The sequence below is a fragment of the Squalius cephalus genome (assembly GCF_949319135.1).
Source record: "Squalius cephalus genome assembly, chromosome: 23".
NCBI classification, from domain to species: domain Eukaryota; kingdom Metazoa; phylum Chordata; class Actinopteri; order Cypriniformes; family Leuciscidae; genus Squalius; species Squalius cephalus.
Window position 1 is genome coordinate 10755001 of NC_137144.1, and position 23444 is coordinate 10778444.

Sequence of the window (23444 nt, forward strand, 5' to 3'; positions counted from 1 at the left end):
TTATGACAGTTTAAAATGACTGTTTTCTATTTTAATATATTTTAAAATGTAATTTATTTAATCTTGTGATCAAAGCTGAATTTTCAGCATCATTACTCCAGTCTTCAGTGTCACATGATTCTTCAGAAATCATTATAATATGATGGTTTTATGCTCAAAACACATTCATTATTATTTTCAATGTTGAAAACAGTTGTGTGCATTTTCTTTTAAAAATTCTTTGATGAATAGAAAGTATAAAAGAACAGCATTTATTTAAAATAGAATATTTTCTAACATTATAAATGTCTTTACTGTCACTTTTGAGCAATTAACTCATCTTGAGCCTTAACTCATCATTGATGAATAAAAGTATTGATTTATTTTATTTCTTTCCCCCAAAAATAAAATTTAAATTCTTACTGGCCCCAAACTTTTGAAGGGTAGTGTTTAATGTTACAAAAGCTTTCCATTTCAGATAAAAGCTGTTATTTTAAACTTTCTATTCATCATGAAATAAAAATGTAAAAAACTGTTTTCAACATTGATAATAATCATACATGTTTCTTGAGCATCAAATCATCATATTAGACTGATTTCTGAAGGATCATGTGACACTGAAGACTGGAGTAATGATGCTGAAAATTCAGCTTTGTCATCACAGGAATAAATTAAACTTAATTTTATATCCACATAGAAAACAGCTGTTTTAAATTGTAATAATATTTCACAATATTACTGTTTTTGTTTGTATTTTTAATCAAATAAATGCAGCCTTGGTGAGCAGAAGAGACTTCTTTTAAAAACATTAAAAATCGTACCAATCTAAAACACTTGACCGGTAGTGTATATCTATCTATCTATCCATCCATCCATCCATCCATTCATCTGTCTGTCTGTCTATCCATCCATCCATCTGTCTGTCTATCTGTCCGTCCTTCTAATATAACATAATATTGTTATGGGTCATATGTGACTTATAGGCTGTAGTTTTCATTTTGGTGACTATATAGTGCCTTTAAATGAAAATAATTGAACCCCTTATCCCTTTTTGCAATGTACCATGCATAGACAATTATGGGTAGACAAAACAGAGCACCAACTGCTTACAGTTCCTATCAACTCCTACCAGTACCGTTTTTATCACACAGTATGTTTATCTACCGTAATTCACAATATTTTACCCTGTGTGTGTTCTACATCACCGCTCTTTGGGGGAGCTTTGTAATTATCATTATTTATCACCATGACAAAACATTAGGCCTAAGACCACACACGTTCACAGGATAATGTGCGTGCTTGTATGTGTCCTGAGGTCAGTGCTGGCATATTCTCGTGCGTGTGTATGTGTGTGTGTGTGTGTGGGAGACAGTGTATGTGGGTGTGTACATGTGTCCAGTGCTCATTTTCAGGGGAAGACGCCAGGTTGGCCCCTGCTGGTTCAGCTGTTGGCAGTGCGGTGCTCTTGGGGGGTTCGAGCCCCTGCACTGACCCAAAGGCTTACAGAGAGGGATTACAGCCTGTAATACTATCTCATCAACCCACCATCAAAACACACGGACGGACAAAACTTTAGAGGGCCAGAACAGAATAAAGATTCGGACTGAATTAGGCATAAATGAATTCAAAAATACTGTTTGCATTTTATTTAAAAATACCTTTAGAGTTGAATATGATGATAAAAGACTATGATGCTAAAACACTTTTCCACTCTCAAGTTATGCAGGCAGGCCTTAAATATGTAACTTTTCCTCTTTTACTTAAAAGGGTATGCTAAAAACAGCATTTAACTATTCGAAGGTTTCATATTTATATTGACACCTTTCATATTTAACATCATATTATAATCAAGAAATTCTAGTTGCATAGCATTTATTTAAGATTTGTACATTTCCACATGTGCGTTGTATTGCATTTCACTGTAATGTGTCTCATTCTCACTAGTGATGATTTTCATTATTGAATGGGCTTCTATTGAAGATTATTAACCTCTAGACGAACTTTACATTCAATTAAATCGTGACAAAACAAAACAAAACAAAACAAAAACAATCCTTTACTTGGCAATAAGATCAAAACATGCATTAATATTCATACAAGAGGTAATATGACCACTGATCTCTAGGTGGCAGTATGAGAAAGCAAGTCTTGATATTCCACCAGTCCACTCACTCTTCCTGGAAGTCATGACAGTTATGCATCATAATGCAGTGACTAGACGGTGTCATCTGCATAACCATGTTTTATATCAAGCTTTACTAATCAATTCAAGGGATATTTCACCACGCAATTCAAAATGTGCCAGTTTTAAATCACCCTCATATCGTTCCAAACCCATACGGTTAAAAGTAAATAAATGTCTTTATTTCCACCGAAAAGAAGTTTAAAAACAACATGTGGGTGAGTAATGATGACAATGAATTTAATGTATTTTATTATTATTTGTATTTTATTTCTTATAAAGTTGTATCGAGAACCATCAAAGCTTTGAAAGTATATTTTTCCACACTGCTCTGCTATACTTGCAATTGGCCTCCAGCCAGGCCTTGTGCTTCAAGCTCACAGGAAGAGCCACATTGTGAAGGTGTTGAAAAGGAACAGGCAAATGTGTTAGTCTAGCACTTATGCTAAATGCTCTGGCACCTACCAAAATGTGTGTGGTTCAAGGTGTGTGACTGCAACAACTGAATGCGTGATTGAACAGAATATAGCTACTTGTGTAAAAACTACAATTCTAGTCTTTCTGAAAAAAATGGAAGTGGTGCAAAAGTCACTGCCATAATGGTTGTGGTGTGAGTGGTTGCCAGGGTGTTGCTATGATGTTGCTAGGGTGTAGTTACTGTATTGGTTTTTATTGTTGTTTTTTTAATCCCATTTTATCATCTGCCAGGCCAAAATCAAAAGTCTGTTTTTTTTTTCTATTCTCATGCTTAAGTAGTTTTACCCCCAGTAATATATATATATATATATATATATATATATCGTTTTTTTTTTTTTTTTTTTTTTTCTCATACTGTAGCCTATGTGTGGTTCTCTTTTGCTGAGCGATTCATCATACGATTCATTTTTTGCTTTTGTTTTAAATTCTCAGTACTCTCACTAATACTTTACTGGAACGAGAACAATCTTGCCATTTGTTAAATATTATTATAAAACAATAATATAAAATATTATATTAAAAATAATGTTTGTGTATATGGGCCATTCTACAGAATCTACAATCTTTTTTTGTAAAAGCCATAAAGTTTATCATACTGATTTCAAAGTTAAGGTATCATTAGTTTGAATATACATTGAACCAAACACTATTATAATATCTTAGTAGATTATTAAATATACTTAATTTTTGACAAAACATCCCATGTTCCAGTAGTGAAAGTAATGTTTTGGTAGAGGCCACATCACATTACAGAATTTATTACAGAATTTTAACTCGCATACTAAAACACTACTAAAACATACTAAAATATACTAATGATTTGCATAACTGATGCTAAAATTTGTTTGTTTCCCCCAAATAAAGGATTATGTTTTCCTTTTTGTCACTACCAAAACAATGATGTCACAATCGAAATGTTTAGCTAGCACAGTTCTGAACAGTTGTACACACATAAAAACTAAATTTTATAGAATAACACTAGATAATAGAAGGATCTCAGTAAACATCTAAGATTTGAATACTGAAATGATTTTTAAATGTGTTTTTTGGTTGTGGGTCAGCAGTTTGCACCAATTCTAAATGTATGTATATATATATATATATATATATATATATATATATATATATATATATTATTATTATTATTATTATTATTATTATTATATTTATTTATTTATTTTTCTCAGGGTCCTCCATCAAACAAACATCATCTCTTTCAATATCATCACAAACATTTTTTTTATTTCACAATAAGATCAAAACAAACTTCACATCTCTAGATTATTTATCTATAGGATTTGATTCCCCAATTAATTGTAAAGTGTAAAGTGTATTCCCATGCTAAAGTGTATTCCCATGCTAAAGTAGCTTATAAAAGGCAGTAATTAAAAAATAGGTGTATTATATACATACACTCACCTAAAGGATTATTAGGAACACCATACTAATACTGTGTTTGACCCCCTTTTGCCTTCAGAACTGCCTTAATTCTACGTGGCATTGATTCAACAAGGTGCTGAAAGCATTCTTTAGAAATGTTGGCCCATATTGATAGGATAGCATCTTGCAGTTGATGGAGATTTGTGGGATGCACATCCAGGGCACGAAGCTCCCGTTCCACCACATCCCAAAGATGCTCTATTGGGTTGAGATCTGGTGACTGTGGGGGCCATTTTAGTACAGTGAACTCATTGTCATGTTCAAGAAACCAATTTGAAATGATTCGAGCTTTGTGACATGGTGCATTATCCTGCTGGAAGTAGCCATCAGAGGATGGGTACATGGTGGTCATAAAGGGATGGACATGGTCAGAAACAATGCTCAGGTAGGCCGTGGCATTTAAACGATGCCCAATTGGCACTAAGGGGCCTAAAGTGTGCCAAGAAAACATCCCCCACACCATTACACCACCACCACCAGCCTGCACAGTGGTAACAAGGCATGATGGATCCATGTTCTCATTCTGTTTACGCCAAATTCTGACTCTACCATCAGAATGTCTCAACAGAAATCGAGACTCATCAGACGGGGCAACATTTTTCCAGTCTTCAACTGACCAATTTTGGTGAGCTCGTGCAAATTGTAGCCTCTTTTTCCTATTTGTAGTGGAGATGAGTGGTCCCTGGTGGGGTCTTCTGCTGTTGTAGCCCATCCGCCTCAAGGTTGTGCGTGTTGTGGCTTCACAAATGCTTTGCTGCATACCTCGGTTGTAACGAGTGGTTATTTCAGTCAAAGTTGCTCTTCTATCAGCTTGAATCAGTCGGCCCATTCTCCTCTGACCTCTAGCATCAACAAGGCATTTTCGCCCACAGGACTGCCGCATACTGGATGTTTTTCCTTTTCACACCATTCTTTGTAAACCCTAGAAATGGTTGTGCGTGAAAATCCCAGTAACTGAGCAGATTGTGAAATACTCAGACCGGCCCATCTGGCACCAACAACCATGCCACGCTCAAAATTGCTTAAATCACCTTTCTTTCCCATTCTGACATTCAGTTTGGAGTTCAGGAGATTGTCTTGACCAGGACCACACCCCTAAATGCATTGAAGCAACTGCCATGTGATTGGTTGATTAGATAATTGCACTGTAAAAAAATTCTAACCCTCCCAAATCAAAAATTTCAAGTGACCGATAACATCTACATTTTTCAATTGGCCCAAGTGAAATTCTGTAAATTTCAATTGGCCCAAGTGAAAATCTGTAAATTAAATTTTATAATTTACCGAATTTCACTTGGGCCAATTGAAAAATTTAGATGTTATCGGTCACTTGAAATTTTTGATTTGGGAGGGTTAGAAATTTTTTACAGTGTGCATTAATGAGAAATTGAACAGGTGTTCCTAATAATCCTTTAGGTGAGTGTATATTCGTGTGGTTATCTTTAGCTGAGCGACTCTATATATTTTCCTTCCACGAGGTGCTGGTAGTCTGTGAGGGGACATGTGTCCTGGAAGCTTGTTGAAGAGAAGTGAGGTACAGTATTCACAGTAACTCATGGTGGCCTGGAGATCAGGTTCCTATTCATGGCAATCCAACCCCAATTCCTTCATCCATCTCGCTGTGTGACAAATCATGAGCTGCCTATACTACTGCTGAACACCTCACAAAACTGAAGGATTTACAGCAATGTTTGTGACAAACACCTTGAGAGTTGCGTGTTAAATAACACATTTCATGACTGCAAAATTAAATCAATGACCAGTATGAAAACGTTTGTAATTTGTGAAGTTAAAGTAGGGGACTGACTTGGACTGACTGACCCTAGAAGCCCTGGCAAAGCAATTTACACACATATCTGACCTTTTGACATTTACCTTGGTGACACTTTATATAACAGTTACTCAGCTGCAGTGACTGTGTGTCTACTGTCTGAATGTGAATGGACTTCTAAGTCGCACTCTATTTTTACTGTAAGTTGTTACAGTATGATATGACCTGTTCTTGCTATGATCTGGTTTAGACAATATATTTTGAAATTAAACATCTTTACTGATGCTGGTCAATCTTCACACATAAAAAGGCTTAATAATTACAATTATTTTACTAATTTTGTCAGTCAGTTTATATGTGTCCAGTGTGAAATGTCATTAATTTAGCATGAACAGTTAAAAAAAAAAAAAACTCAATAGCAATTCATAGTAGTACAATCATTTGGACCCCAAAATATATGTATTCATTCATTCATTCATTCATTCATTCATTCGTGCATTCATTCATTCATCAATTGTATATTTATTTATAAATTTATGTTTTGAATAATTTAGTCAATCATTTATTTATTCATTCATCATTTCAGTCATTTATGTATGTTTTCATTCATTCCTTCAATCATTCAAACATTTATGTTTTTTCAATATTTATTTACTTTCATTTATTCATTCTTTCCATCATTTGTTTATTTGTTCATTTGTTTGTTTATTTATTTGAATTGTGTTTGATTTATTTATTTTGTTTTTAATCATTTATTTATGTTTTAATCTTTTATTCCATTTATTTATGTATGTTTTGTATCATTTAGTCAATCATTTATTTATTTATTCAACTTATTTATTTATTCAGTCAGTCGTTTATTTATGTTATAATTTGTTCATTTATACATTCATTCAATCATTCAAACATTTTTTTTTCAAATATGTTCATTCCATCATGTTTGTTTATTTATTAGATTGTTTTATATTTATTTATTTTATATTTTGAATCATTTATTTAGTTTTGAATCATTTATTTATTTATTTAAGCTTTTAACACATTTACTTTATGTTTCTTCTCTTCTAGTCTAGTGTCACTAGTTTATGCCACATGGAACTGAGCTTTTGGGGCCAGTCGATTTCCCAATACTATTACAGTAAAGCACAAACTACTTTTAAATGGCTTTGAAAACTATATGAAGAGATATTATGATACATAATAGACAAAGTCTGTTTTATAAATTATACATTTTAAGGGAATTAAATGATTATATAATACCTCCTGCATTATCCCATTGATCTCCATGATCATTTGCCATGCCTGGGTCTGAACAATGGCTATGTTATGGGACGTGGGCTCTGCAGTGCTCAGCGCCGCCCCTCCACTGGCCTCCCAGCCGCTGGCGTTTCATGGGCAGGCGTCAGGACTGCGGGTAAAGGCATGAGTCCTGCAGCTGTCAGCTGGCACACTCCGACCTCACAGAGAAATGACAGCTTTTGTCAATGCCAGACGCCTGCTGGGGATGAAAGCGCCTTTAATCACAAACTAAGATGGAAGAAGGGTATCGCGGTGAAACTGTTATTTCACCCAATCCTGATTGCAACAAAAAGTTTTGTTAGCTCTTTCTGGAGAACTATTCTGAGTGTTTTGTTGTGCTTTGTGAAAGTCCTCGTGAACCGGAAGTTGCAAACGACTTTTCTACAGTGTTGTGACGTATTTCCAAGTGAAAAGGAATATTGAACAGAGGGCGGGGTTTTACTTTAGCGCTCCTCCTCTCCATCTCTGCTCATAGCAGACTAACGGTTTGAGGGCAGTAGTTAAGCGTCTTCAACCCAAGATGTCAAACTGACGTCATCAGAAAAGGAATGCCATTCCAGACTGGAAGTAACTTTTCAGATTTTGATTAAAGATTACCACGCCAAACAATTTATTTCTGTGTATTAACTTGCATGGATTAATTGCTCACCACAATAATATGCGTTAACAAAGTAAATATTGTCAATTTTGATTTCATGTCGACTTTAAAGGTACAATGTGTAACTTTTGGCCCTCTAGCGGTTAAAACTGCATGCATTTTGCGGAAGAAAATTTTTTGGTTGTGCTTCAGCTCTGCGTGACCTTGCGGATGAATATGATTATCCTACTGCTCATAAAACATTCATGGCAAAGCTTAAGAGATATAATTGCGTTCCTGTATAGCTATGACCATTAATAGACACGGTACTTCCTTGAAAATAAATTCCAGAACAGCTCTACAACAACCATAATGAAACAACCCTTCACAATAGATAATGCTTTACAGTGAACTCTGTTAGAAAGCTACATATGGAAAATTATCTGTTGAATAAAATACCAAACTCACCTGTTGAGTAATAAAAACGCCATCTCCACGTCGCTTTAACAACATTTCAAATCCCTCCGTTCTCGCCATCTGCAAAAAAGCTAAGCCAAAGTTGATTCTGGTTTTATTACACGCTCTGTTGCGTTCTCTTTGCCAACAGACTCTTCTCTGTTCAGCGTTTTTTTCTGTTTTGTTTTTTCAGCAGGTGATTTCCCTCGAGATCGAATCACTACTAATTTAATGTCACAAAGTTTTCTTGGAAAACTATCGACGAGGCTTTTGACTTTTTTTGCCTGCATACTGTAAGAGAACTTAAAATAATGTTGAATTTTAACACAAAAGATCTTAAGCAAAACTTGAATAATGAGGGCCCTATTTTAACGATCTAAGCCACAGGTGTCAAAAGTTTTGTTCCAACCCTGCTTTAACACACACACACCTGCAGTTTTCAAATAAGCCTGAAGGACTTGATTAGCTGATCAGGTGTGTTTAATTAGGGCTGTGGCCCTCAAGGAACTGAGTTTGACACCCCTGATCTAAGCGCATGATCTAAAACGCAGGGCGCAAGTGCACTTAGGGCGTGTTCGAATCCACTTTTGCTAGTTTAATGACTGGAAAAATGGTCGGCGTGCCTGGCGCATGGTCTAAAAGGGTTGTCCTATTCTCTTAGTGAGTAATGGGTGTGTTTTGGGCGTAACGTGCAATAAACCAATCAGAGTCTCATCTCCCATTAACTTTATAAGCCAGTTGCGCTTGGGTCATGGCGGATTCGCTATTTACATGGCGGAATTTGCAAGCGGAAAGACTGAACGCTTCTCCAGAGAGGAAACGGATCTGCACGTGCGTGAGGTTAAAGCGCAAACAGGTCATCTACTGGATAAGCCGGATTCCACCATATCCCATGGGCGCACAAATGGGCGCAAATACATTTGCTATTTAAACAAAGTGGCGCAGGACGTGAAAATGATAACTGCGTCAGGCTGAAACTAGCAAAAAACACTTGCGTCGTGCCTGGAGCTGCATTGCACTGGGTGCATGATAGGGCCCTGAGAATCTAAACTGTTATCCAATCTAGATTTTCTTAATTGCTCCAGATGGAAAAATCCCTCCTGAAACTTCTAGCCCACATCACAGGGCCGTCTGCGACTCTCTGCATCGTGTTAATATTCTTAACCTGAGTTCATGTTACAGGGTGGGGGTTTGGGATGTATCTGTGCTTCTTCCAAGAGCTGGATGCTGAGACAGGGCAATTACTGAAGCTAAAAATATGGCAGCATTTGTTTTAGTTAATGGCAAAGTTACACCCAAGGCCAAACTCCTATGGCAAAAAGCAGATAGAGTTTCACTGCTGACCATGCTGGATGCCTGGCATAGTGGAGTGAGAAGATGGGGCGAGGGGGAGGGGGAGACCATTCAGAAGTGGGGAGTCCCGCTCCCCACATTATGATAAAGTGACAATTTTGGGTGAGTTTACGTACACAACAACAATGTACTAAAAACGGAAAATCTTTTTCTTTTTTCTTTCACAAAACAAAAAAAGACACATTACAATAAAATGCATTAAAGTGCAATGTAAAATGCAACACTTTGAAATGGTTGAATGCTAAACAAACTAATAGTAAGTGTAATGCTGCAGTAAAAAAAGTAGATATTTCTGACAAGTCACCAGTTTATAGTGTCAGAAAAAGACAATTTGGGTGTTAGTCACTATGAAATCAAAATTGACAATCTTTTTCTTTTTTTTTATTACAATTTGTATAGTTTATTGTAAATGATTTATTCATGCAGGCCTGCATCAATGCATGTGCTCTTTTAATTTGTAATCCAAATCACTTCCCCTCCCTCTTCATCTCATCTCTTCTCTAATGACGTGTTTACTGGCACGAGGGCGGGGCAACCTGTCACTCTTTTTGAGATCCACCAATAGCAAACCACAAACATCCAATCAATTCCCAATAGACAAAATCAAGCCGTTTCACTTAGATATACATCACAACAGGGAAAAAAAAGACTATCTCAAACTTATGTTTCATACCGATTTTAAGGTAACTGCTGGTCCAGGATTGTGCTCTAAGGTATTAATGAAGTGTGTCCATACATTGATTTGCACACACACACACACACGCACACACACACGTTAGCGTATTTGAGAAGTGTGCCACCAATACAGACCCATTATCCCAAACACATGGTGTGCTCGGTGCCTTATTTACTGATCCCACCATGCATTGCATCAGCACACGCCACTATCCTGTTTCTCAAAAGTTGAAATATTCATCGCAACATCTGTTTAATTAAAGCCCTGGACATAATCTCCCATGCCAAAGTTTGCAGATTTAGAGCTCCGCCACAAGTTATGCATTTGCATCCCCCTCCTCTTGCACTCTCTCTCTCTCGTTTTTTCTTGAATAGGCGTTCTTATCTAACAGTTGTTTTATTATTTATCCTCCTGGCATTAGGCTAACAGTTGCTGTTGGGCCCTCTGCTCCCCCCGGGCCCGTGTCGACACCTGCAGCTGTCATTTCTGCGGTCCCCACGGCTACCGCGGCCCTCGCGCTGGCACGCTCCACCCCACACCCCTCCACCGATGGGCCCCTATCCGAAGAGCCCCGACCCGCCGCTACAGAAGGTCAAACATTCACCCATACTTACATGAGCTGCCTGACACAATGAATGACATTCACACTTAACTTGAAGAAAGCCACTTTTCTAAAGCGTAAAAAGTCATTCACTTCATGTAGATGGAAAATATACCTCATTGCAGTGTATTGTATTTGACCTTTAGATTTACTATTTACAATTAACACACGGATACACACACATGTTAGATATATACTCAATATATTCTTTATTAAGAAAATAATACTTTTATTCAGCAAGGGCACATTAAATTGATCAAAATTTGAGATTATGTTCCAAAAGATTTCTATTTCAACTAAATGCTGTTCTTTTGAACTCTCTATTCATCAAAGAATCCTGAAAAAAAATATTTCCACAAAAAACATGAAGCAGCACAACAGTTTTCAACATTGAAAAAAAAAAATTATATATATATATATATTAAAAAATATATCTATAATATAATGTTTTGCATCATATATAGCAGTGCAAAAATAGGTCTTTTAGATCTTTCTTTTTTACTTGTATTCATTATATTTAACACACTATACGCTATGCACTTATACACTATTTTGACGCACTTTACACTATGCACTAATACACTATTTTGATGCACAATACACTATGCACTTATACACTATTTTGACGCACTTTACACTATGCAGTAATACACTATTTTGATGCACTACACACTATACACTATGCACTTATACACTATGCAGTAATACACTATTTTGATGCACTACACACTATACACTATGCACTTATACACTATGCAGTAATACACTATTTTGATGCACTATTCACTATACACTATGCACTTATACACTATGCACGTATACACTATTTTGATGCACTATACACTATGCACTTATACACTATGTGCTTAGGCACTTATGTACTCATTCGTGTATAGTGTATGAATTTTATACAATTATTTTGTCATTCATTGTCAGAGTCTGATAGCCCCACCCCCTCTGCTACATAATTAAAGCTGTGACAGAGTGCATGAAGTGTCTAACATTCCACATTTAGTTTTTTCACTTAATTAAGTGCATTATCCAGGTATTTAAAGTGCACTTTTTCTATTTGAAATTTTAAAGTACGTGTGACTTTCCCTGAATTTTGAATAAACTGAATTAATATAATAATTTTATTGTAACAGTGTGTGTAACTTGGGCATCTAGAATTCTTTTGTATGACATACTGTAGCTAAAGCTATGTATTCGTTCATAGCCATTTTGGCTTTCGCAAAGCACTATGAATGACTTGAGCACTTTCTGAAGAACATTTGTGGATTAAAGGCTAACTCTCTCTTGGACTGGAGTCTCGTACATCCGCAGGTATAGGGCTCTTGTTTCTGCAGCTGCCACTGGGCCTGAATTCCCCGGTGGAAATCCTTTGCTAGGAAATTTTTGGTTTTTCTGCACTGCTGTGTCTCCATCTGATCTCTAATGACCTGTCAGCTGAGGTCAAAGGCAATGTATTTGACCAGAACAGATCACGAATGATGTGATAAATCTCTAATATATAATAATAAAATAATTATGTAATAAATAATGTAAATAAAACAGTTTCTCCAACCCTAGAATCAGTGGTGTGGTGTGTTAAAACTAATGTTGAAAAACGCTTGTAATGTTGCAGATGTTAAAAATTCCTTTCTAAAATCCCTGTTGCATAATGCTGATTAAATGTGAAGCTTTATAATAAAGTTAAATTACATTTTGTTTGTTAATACAGCAAATAGGCCTATATATACACTATAAATGATTGATATGTAGCTACATGTTGTACAAGAAACCAGATAAGAACATTTAGCAAGGTTGGCAAGGTTAGCTATCATCTCCAAACCAGAAAATATCTCCTGAAACCACATGCAGAAATCACAAATTCTGCATGTGTGGGCACTAATAAAGCTTTTTATGTGTCAGTCAGGCACTGTCACTTACTATAAACATAAAACACCCAGTAAAATCTACCACTTGCCCTGATCTGGCCCTACAAAGAGACAAAAATGCCTACTCACAGATGTTTTTCTACGCATTTAGGATTAACACACATATTCTACACTATTCTACCAACTCAATGTGGAGTAGCCTATACACAAGTTTCATTTATCTTTTTGCAATGCTAATGCTAATGCTAATACAGACCTTCTCAAAACAGGGAATTATTTTCATGCAGTCACTAGAAAGTCTTTCCAATCCTAAAAAACAATCACGATAATCATTGAAATGTGATAAAAGGTCTAGATTTTACCCAGCTAACAGGTAATGTTCTCAGAACTTTGGCTTATGCTATGGCAAGGTTCTCTCAAAGCTTCTCTTATGAGCAAACATTCTTCCAGTAACATTAATAGAACATGCATTCAGAGTTATCTGGTTTAATGTTCTCAAAATGTTAGCAAAATTTGATTAACCATTTGATTTTTATTTGATACATCGTTCATGAAACTTTTTTTTTTTTCTGAAACATTTTAGTTGGACGTTCGTCTAACATTTTTTTAAATGTTACTAATTGATTTAGAACATTCAGAGAACATTTAAAAGTAATGTTCCCATAATGTTTGAAAAATGATAACATGGAATGTTCCCTTAATGTTTGCATAACAATTGATGTTTTGAATGTTCAGAAATACTGTTTTCATAACTCAAACGGGAACGTTAGCAAAATGTTCGGTTACACTTTATTACGATAGTTCACTTCTATTAACTATAAGTAACTTTGCAACTACATGTCAACAATCTCTCATTATACATGCAAACTAACTCTTAGAGTATTAGACTGTTAGTTTAGGGTTAATGTTTGGGTTATTAGAATATTTAAAGAAAAAAAAAAATTAACCAAATGTTCTTATAGAACATATGTTTGTTAGCTGAATGTTCACTTATCAGAATATTTGACCAAACATTGTAAACAAAGACCTAGTGGCCTTGAATTCATAACTCAAACCAAAAGTACATCTTACTCATCAGGCCACATGGGATTTTATGGTCATACTTGAGGTAAGAACACAGACCACAAAACAGATGGAGACAATCTCCTGCTCTCTGACAAATTGACCTTTGGATTTTTACAATAGGTAGAAACCGAATTCTTCCATTCTTACAAAGATCCAGAAACGTAACCTCAATTACCGTGCAGAAGCAATGACATGGTGTTCTGGGATTTTTGTTCACTGAGTTGTACTGTTTGTACTGGATGATGAAAACAGCTTCAGTAGAAACTACTTTCAATCACATTGTCACATCCGGTTAGGTTTTGTTTTGTTATGAAATTTATTCATGTCATGTGATTCCCTGTTTCCCACTGGTGATCTTGTCACACCAGAGTCTGGCGTTGCAGGCGTTACATGACGAGGCTCTGGCGTAGCGGGCATGACGTGATGAGGTGGCAGTGTCGTAACGAGGCTCTGGTGTGGCGTGCGTTACATGACGAGGCTCTGGCATGGCGGGTGTTACATGACGAGGCTCTGGCATGGCGGGTGTTACATGACAAGGCTCTGACGTGGCGGGTGTTACATGACAAGGCTCTGGCGTGGCGGGTGTTACATGACGAGGCTGTGGCGTGGCGGGCATTACATGACGAGGCTCTGGCGTGGTGGGCGTTACATGACGAGGCTCTGGCGTGGCGGGTGTTACATTACGAGGCTCTGGCGTGGCGGGCGTTACAAGACAAGGCTCTGGCGTGGTGGGCGTTACATGACAAGGCTCTGGCGTGGCGGGCGTTACATGACGAGGCTCTGGCGTGGCGGTGTTACATGACGAGGCTCTGGTGTGGCGTGCGTTACATGAGGCTCTGGCGTGGCGGGCGTTACATGACAAGGCTCTGGCGTGGCATGCGTTACATGAGGCTCTGGCGTGGCGGGCGTTACATGACAAGGCTCTGGCATGGTGGGCGTTACATGACAAGGCTCTGGCGTGGCGGGCGTTACATGACGAGGCTCTGGCGTGGCGGGTGTTACATGACGAGGCTCTGGCGTGGCAGGCGTTACAAGACAAGGCTCTGGCGTGGCGGGCGTTATATGACAAGGCTCTTGTGTGGCGGGCGTTACATGACGAGGGTCTGGCGTGGCGGGCGTTACATGACAAGGCTCTGGCGTGGCGTGCGTTACATGACGAGGCTCTGGCGTGGCATGCGTTACATGACGCAGCTCTGGTGTTGCGGGCGTTACACAACGAGGCTCTGGAGTAGCGGGCGTTACATGATGAGGCTCTGGTGTGGCGGGTGTTACATGACAAGGCTCTGGCGTGGCGGGTGTTACATGACAAGGCTCTGGCATGGTGGGCGTTACATGACAATGCTCTGGCGTGGCGGGCGTTACATGACGAGGCTCTGGCGTGGCGGGTGTTACATGACAAGGCTCTGGCGTAGCGGGCATGATGTGATGAGGTGGCAATGTCGTAACGAGGCTCTGGTGTGGCGTGCGTTACATGACGAGACTCTGGCGTGGCGGGCGTTACATGACAAGGCTCTGGCGTGACAGGCGTTACATGACAAGGCTCTGGCATGGCGGGTGTTACATGACGAGGCTCTGGCGTGGCGTGCGTTACATGACGAGGCTCTGGCGTGGCGGGCGTTACAAGACAAGGCTCTGGCGTGGCGGGCGTTATATGACAAGGCTCTGGTGTGGCGGGCGTTACATGACGAGGCTCTGGCGTGGCGGGCGTTACATGACAAGGCTCTGGCGTGGCGTGCGTTACATGACGAGGCTCTGGCGTGGCATGCGTTACATGACGCAGCTCTGGTGTTGCGGGCGTTACACAACGAGGCTCTGGAGTAGCGGGCGTTACATGATGAGGCTCTGGTGTGGCGAGTGTTACATGACAAGGCTCTGGCGTGGCGGGTGTTACATGACAAGGTTCTGGCATGGTGGGCGTTACATGACAAGGCTCTGGCGTGGCGGGCGTTACATGACGAGGCTCTGGCGTGGCGGGTGTTACATGACAAGGCTCTGGAGTAGCGGGCATGATGTGATGAGGTGGCAATGTCGTAACGAGGCTCTGGTGTGGCGTGCGTTACATGACGATGCTCTGGCGTGGTGGGCGTTACAAGACAAGGCTCTGGCGTGGCGGGCGTTACATGACAAGGCTCTGGTGTGACGGGCGTTACATGACAAGGCTCTGGCATGGCGGGTGTTACATGACGAGGCTCTGGCGTGGCGTGCGTTACATGACGAGGCTCTGGCGTGGAGGGCGTTACATGACAAGGCTCTGGCATGGTGGGCGTTACATGACAAGGCTCTGGCATGGCGGGCGTTGACGAGGCTCTGGCGTGGCGGGTGTTACATGACGAGGCTCTGGCGTGGCGGGCATTACATGACAAGGCTCTGGTGTGGTGGGCGTTACATGACGAGGCTCTGGGGTGGCGGGCGTTACATGATAAGGCTCTGGCGTGGCGTGCGTTACATGACGAGGCTCTGGCGTGGCAGGCGTTACATGACGCAGCTCTGGTGTTGCGGGCGTTACACAACGAGGCTCTGGAGTAGCGGGCGTTACATGATGAGGCTCTGGTGTGGCGGGTGTTACATGACGAGGCTGTGGCGTGGCGGGCGTTACATGACGAGGCTCTGGCGTGGCGGGCGTTACATGACGAGGCTCTGGCATGGCGGGCGTTACATGATGAGGCTCTGGTGTGGTGTGTGTTACATGACAAGGCTCTGGCGTGGCGGGCGTTACATGACAAGGCTCTGACGTAGCAGGTGTGACGTGACGAGGCTCTGGCGTAGCAGGTGTGACGTGATGAGGCAGCCGTGGTGTGATGAGACTCTGGCGTGGCGGCCATGATATGACAAGGAACTGATAACAAGATAACAACACAATGATCTAATGAGTAGATGACACATGAACAAAAATAAGACACGTCACCATGTAACGCCCGGTGGTATCAGCGCTTCCAAGTCCAGTGGTCTCAAGTCTTGTCATCCACGATTATGTCACAGCCACGGAGGCCATACAAGAACTCACTGTGTCTATGAATTTGTTGTCTCCCATGCCAGGCCACGGAGGCTGTCTATGCGCACTCTGTCACAGCCAGGAAGGCCGCCCAGGTCTATGCTCCGCCAAAGTAGCTGGAGTAACTTTTCTCTATTTATGGATATGATGAGTGATGTATGTACACAATTTCCAGTGAAATCCATCTTGCTAGGTCTAAAATATACACACCATTAATAGGCTTACCATAGTGAATCAGGGTAAGACAAAAAAAGGACTGATGATGTATTGACTACATGATATGATATATGATATAATACATGATGTATGGACTAATGATGTATAGCCAGCTATGGGCCATATGGTCTATTTTGTGGTGCTTTTTTGTTCTATTGTATTCTATATGATTTCATTATGTAAATAAATAAGCAGCATGAACATTATTCAAAACATATTATCTTTTATTCTCCACAGAAGAAAGCAATCCAGATGGGAACAATATAAAGATGAGTAAATGATGACAAAATGGGGACTTTAATTTTTGGGTGAACTATTTCTTGAACATGTTAACTTTGGCATCCAAGCTAGAAACACCGGTGTCTCATAGATTCAATTTGAAATCGAGCATCGGAGGCAAGGTGGAATCATAGTGAAACTTTGGCATTCACCTGCTGCAGCTGTTAGTAAAGAACCAGGCAGAATTCATCACACTAACTCATGGCTCAACATCAGTTGAGAGAGAATAACTAGTAAACGACCTCACGAGTGCCACGGCACGCAGATTTCAAGTGCAACATGTGCATACAAAAGTCTTTCAGTGCTGCAGAAATCCCTCTGCTCTGCTGCGAGGGCTTGAGTTACCCGCACAATTTTCAAGGGGGTTTAATGTCTTCCTGTGGAAATCAATATATTCTCTGTGTTAAAATGATTCAAGTCCATAATAGAAGCAGAGAGAATGTTGAGCCCCATGCCATGCTTGATGCCACTGCTGAAAGGCCTTACTTCAAAGTGCTCATCCAAACACGAAACATGGAAGTTAACACTGTTTTGACATGGACTGGAGGGATGAACACCATCTTCCTCATTTAAAGAGTTAACCTCAAAATGAAAGTTATATAGTAATTTGCTCACAGTCACACTCATGTTGCTCCATACTTAAACGATTTTTATTTTGAAGAATCTTTATGCAGCTGCACAACATCATACAAAATCAGTTTTTAGTTACTGTGTCTGTCAAGCAGTGCCAGGTGAAGCGCTGGGCAAACTGGGCAATTTCCCAGGGCGCCAGACACTAAAGGGTGCCGCACCATGATGAGCACAATCATTGAATAATCGATGGATGGCTTTGCTAAGAGCAGGGAATTTGATTTTCATTCTCTGAGCAGTGGTAACGTAGCCTGATGTCGTCACACTCAGATTCTAGTCAGAATGTGAGTCTGATACTGCTCCATTGGGCTGTGATTATGGGGCATGTTTCAACCGAACCAGGAAGGAAGATGCCTCTGCACTCAATAGACCTACAACCAGTCAGAGCAACGGAGTAAGTGACGCATGTTCTTCATTCATCTTTCCGATCGACAAATGCCTTGATTGCGGTTCTCTGCTCCTCTATTAAAATGAATGGGCTGTCGATATCTTCTATAACAGACGCGATGGCGGAATCTACACATGATGTTTCATAAACAAAGTTCGGGAGGAGCACGTTCAATTAATCAAACCAATCAACTTGTCATCAAACAATTACCATGTCTACCCCATCAGCATGAGAGGAAGCATATATTTATTCACTCTGTCAACTCACCTAACATTCCTTGACAGTTTTCAGCATCCCTCCACTCTTGGCCTGTTCTTCCACAGCCAGGAATACGGGGGGAGTACTTTGGGTTCGGGCCGAATACAGAGCCCGGAGCCCTCTCCTCGGACAGTACGCCAAATATGCATTTATTCTATCTGACTTATTTGTAAGTGTGAAATCTCAATCCTCCAGCGGCAGTCATCTTTGTTGTAAATGAATTCAACCCAAGCGCTCGTTGGTGATGTGGATGATTACGTTACTGTTGATCATCTGTCCATCATTGTATAAAGCCCGCCCTGACAATTTGATTAGTCCGAACAGCTTTTGTTCGGGCATAATAGCTCCACAACGGATCATGTCCAGAACGAACTTCCCTACCTAAAAAAGTTCGGCTGGCATCCAGGCTAGTGATAACGGGTAATCACAATGAGACGTTCAAAATGGAAATGTTTGGAAAGCTGTCCAAAATGAACAAACTTTTTCCCGAAAGGGAAACCTTAAACCTAACCTTAGTCTAGCTAGTTCTAGTGCAGCAGAGACTAAAGAGCAGAGGGGTGGAAAGACGAAGGCCGACGACGAGGAAGGTAAGATGCCGGTAACTATGGCATAAGGAGAGAGGAGTTTTTCGCGTCTCAAACTTGTGAAGAACTATCTGGCCGAATTTTTCAATTGAGCACCAAATCTATTGCAAATTGGATTACTCCAAGATAATTGAAAAGTTTGCAGCAGCCAAAGCAAGATAGGTCCTCTTTTAAATGGTGAGTCAACTGTTAATTCATTACACCTGTCTTAAGTCAATGGTAAGGGTCAATATGTGATAAATCAGCATTTTTTTCTCTTGAACTTTAACGTAGGTGGTGGCATATTCCTATTTTGCCCAGAGCGCTGAATTGTCTTTCCCCGGCCTTGCTGTCAAGCATCAAAAATAATAAAATAAAATGAATAAAAATTCATCATGTGCAACATATGATAGATTTATGTGAGGAATGTTTTTTTTTTTTTTTTTTTAAATATAATATAACAACCATATGAGGGTGAGTACATATATGAAATTATATGAAGAACATTAAAAGTATGTTGATCTCGGTGAGATGTCATTCTTACTTTGTATATTCTAAATGTATTATTTGGGACTCTAAATAAACCCAGCGTATAAATGTCAGTAAACTGACCAACAAAAACGATAGTTACATGTTTTGTTCATCATGATAATCTTCACAAATGAACACTACTTTTATGAATTTTAATGCCAAAATTGTAGGCATGTAACCAAAAACCCATTTAAGAAAAAGCAATTGACTTCCAGATGATGGAACCAGAAGTACAAACATGCTAACTCGTTTCTGTGTTTTAGAAATAATGCAACTCACTTCCTGTCATTTCAGTTTAACTTCCTGTGGGATGCAGCCAATCCATATTCCATCTCATGATTTGAAAAGGGACCCAGTGCTATAACATTTCATATGACATTTGAAAATAAAACTCCTGCAGATAAAAAGATAATAATGTGAGAAAAGACAAAATTATGCAATTTCCTGTAACAGAACCACTCATTATACACAAATAACATTCTTTGTTATATAAATGTGCTTTCAAACAACAGGCCAATTAGCCTGTCGAACACTCTGGTTCTCTCCTTAATGGTCAGTCCGTGACTCATGGTCGACTTCTAAGTCCACGTCAAAAGAAAGTACCGGGGTACGTGAGGACTTTTGATTGTGTAGGGTTAATATGACCCAAGGGGGAGCTTGAACCCCCTGCATCCACTCCACACACACTGTACCAGCCTAATCCTCCCAAAGCAAACGGATTAAGTATAATTTGCACCACAGCTGTCCGTCCTGGAAGAATCAAGAAATTGTGCTGCACATGTTCAGCTGCAAGAACAAATGTCACGGAGCAAACGAAAAAACAAGATGCCTCCATGAAAAAAGCAAGACGAAGAGAAAATCCCCCGCAGAGTGTACAGCCGAGTGTGCGTCCGTCCGTCTGAACACGTGTAAGTGTGGGTCATGGTCTTAAATTCGGGGGTGTTCCTGGCGGATGCAAGCACGCATCGTCCGGCTTGATGCATTAACTGTGAAGGATTATTGAGGAGTGCGAGGGGTCGGAGGGTTGTGGCGTCTGCTGAGTGGGTTCGCGATTTCGCGCATAGAAGTTGTGTCGATCTCCCATGAGACGTATGATTAAACAGCTTTCATAATTATGGCCTTAGTCAAAGACAGCTCACTGCTGTGCCAGAGGTTGAGGCCATCTAATGCATGGCTGCTGGCACACACATGGCTGAAGCATGCATCATGGGAAATCTGCCACCCATGTATGCCCTACATGCAAGAAAATGATTCAAATTATTTCCTTAAGTGAAGCATTACATTTATATATGAATAATTTAATAGATAAATGGGTTGCTCCTATTTTTGTCCTAGATATTAATTTATTTATTAATAGCTAGGACAAACTTGTGATGTATCAATGCACAAAGACAAAGGTTCAGAGTTTAATAGTATCCACAATTCACAATTCCAGGAGAGGCAACACAAGTCAAACATAGACGACACCAGACAACTCAAAAGTGAAAACACTAGAACTTACATACACAGGGTGTACACAGAACTTACATACACATACACCAGTAATAAGGTGAACACAACATAGAACCATTAGGTGAAGCGGTCATAGCCGTGTTTTATCGTTTTATCAGAATCAAGGATTGGAACTGACCAATCTAATAAGATAACTTATTTACTGTATAAGTAAATAAGTAAGTGCTAAGTCTTGGTTTTGTTTTGTTTTTGTTTCTTTTTTTGATTTTGTTATGTTTTGTTTTGTGTTCTTTTATTTTGTTTTATTTTGTATTTGCAACACATTTGCTTTGAAAGTCTTCAAACTTTATTTATCTTTCACTCAAACTGTTCCCTTTCGAGAAAGGTCACTTCGTGTTGCGTTTAGCTAGACGCTATGGGAAAGCTCCTTTTCTCGAGAATATTGAAGATGCAGATGCACAGCGAGCATAGAGCAGAGCGTCTAGCTTGCTATTGGCTGTGCTGCAGCAACTGCACATCCTATGGCGAGGCCATATCCTGAGCCCCCCAGAAGGGCTGTGGCTTATAGCTATATTAGCCCAGCCAGCTTCGCCATAGAGTCAGATTTAATCTCTTTCAGCGAAACTTCACATCGTTGACGTCTCCAGAGATCTCGCCGTCGAAGTGAACCTTGGCAGCAGAACGAGTGACCTGCCAGCTAAACAGATTCAGAGGACCGGCACCGGCTCCCTGAAATCGCTGTTAACCTGCAGCTCTCCGGCGAGAGAAGCCTATATCCTTTTCAAAGCTTTTCAGCGTGTTCGCCGTTGCGACACCTGCTTTAAGAGAAGATTTTCGAGTGTTGTTGCAAATGCCTCTCACTAACTGTTTCACGTGTGGAGCCCCTCTGCACGACGGTGACAGTCACAGTGAGTGCCCGCCATGTCTGGGCCTGGGCCCACACTATGACAGCCTTATCATCGCCATCCTGCGCTCGCGGCTAGCTCTCCTCTCGGGCGGTGACGGCGACCCCGCCCCTCGCGCTTTCCCGCTTCCTTCTCTTGAGCCTCAACGGAAGAAGCGACGTGCACAAAGGATGCCTAAGAAGAGAGAGAAGGGCGATTCCGCACCGGCCAATTCCCAGCGCCTCCCCCCTTCTCCTCGCAAGACCCCCTAACCAGTGGTGTTCTCGCGGATGGATCTCTGCCCCTTGTCTCAAGCGGCAGACCTCATTTCATTCGGTGCTTTAGGGGAAGAAGACGACGACAGCTTTTCACTCGCTGTGTCTGAAGGAGAGGATTGGCCGAACTCTACACCGGACCCCACCCTCCAGTCTCAGGCCAGCTGTGACGGAGCCAGAGTAAACGTCGACGCTGAGCTTATCCACGTCCTCACGAAGGCCGTTAGCGACCTCTGCATCGAGTGGTCTCTGCCTTAGGAGCCCACCGTGAGCAGGCTCGATGGGTGCTTCCTGCAAGGGCGCCAGCAGGCCCCCCCGTCAGAGACCAGCGCCTTGCTTGCCTGAAATCCATGACGAGCTCACGAAATCCCTGTATTCAGCACGCATAAAATCCTCTACCTCTGCTATGCTCTTGGTCATTGATGGCGCAGAGGAAAAGAAGAGGCTGTGGCTGCACACCTCTGCTCACCCACATCCAGCGGATGGAGAACTAAGACAGTCCACCCATCCAAGCCGTGCCGCACCACGTCAGCTCTCGCCGGTCGCGCCTATGCCCAAACTGCATCGGCGTTTAACACCAGACTCCTCCGTGCCATGGACGAGGCTGGACCAGACCCGGAAGCATTTGGTGATCTGCGCAGCACGACTGATTTAGCCCTGTGAGCCACTAAGTCAACTGCACAGGCTATCGGCAGGGGGATGGCTAGCCTTGTTGTATTAGAGTGCCACCTTTGGCTGAACTTGACCGAGATTAAGGATGCTGACAGAACTACTTTCTTGGACACGCCCACCTCCAACACCGGGCTCTTCGGACCAGCGGTGAAGGGTTTCTCTGAGAGATTCACTGAGGCACAGAAGTCATCGCAAGCCATGCGTCTTTTCTTGCCAAAGCGCTCAAGTTCAGTTTCTAGACGCCCTAAGAGAACGCCGCCTCCTCAGCCCCGCCCCGCGGCTGAAGCTCACAAACGCCAGAGACCAGTTAAATGCTACCCGTTCCCGGTCCCTCCTAGTCCAAGGACAGGGGAAAAAGAGAAGGTTCGAGTCCTCAAGGTTCGACTTCAAAGAGAGCTTGTGCGCATCTCACATTTCCCACTGCACTTCAGGTGACTGTAAATGCTTTTACTGCAGTGAATGGGCCCGTCATCATGCACGCGTCCCTGAAAACAAACACTGTTTCCACAGCAAACCAAGTAAAGCACAAAATGAGCACTTTTCTGTCTATTCCC

At 40.9% G+C, this 23444-nt stretch overlaps 1 protein-coding gene across 1 annotated transcript in view; it reads right to left on the reverse strand.

The window, feature by feature from the left end:
• The window catches only part of LOC307151803 (troponin I, fast skeletal muscle-like), a 181469-nt gene that overhangs the window by 5397 nt on the left and 152628 nt on the right, over nt 1-23444 (reverse strand). The window lies entirely within an intron of this gene.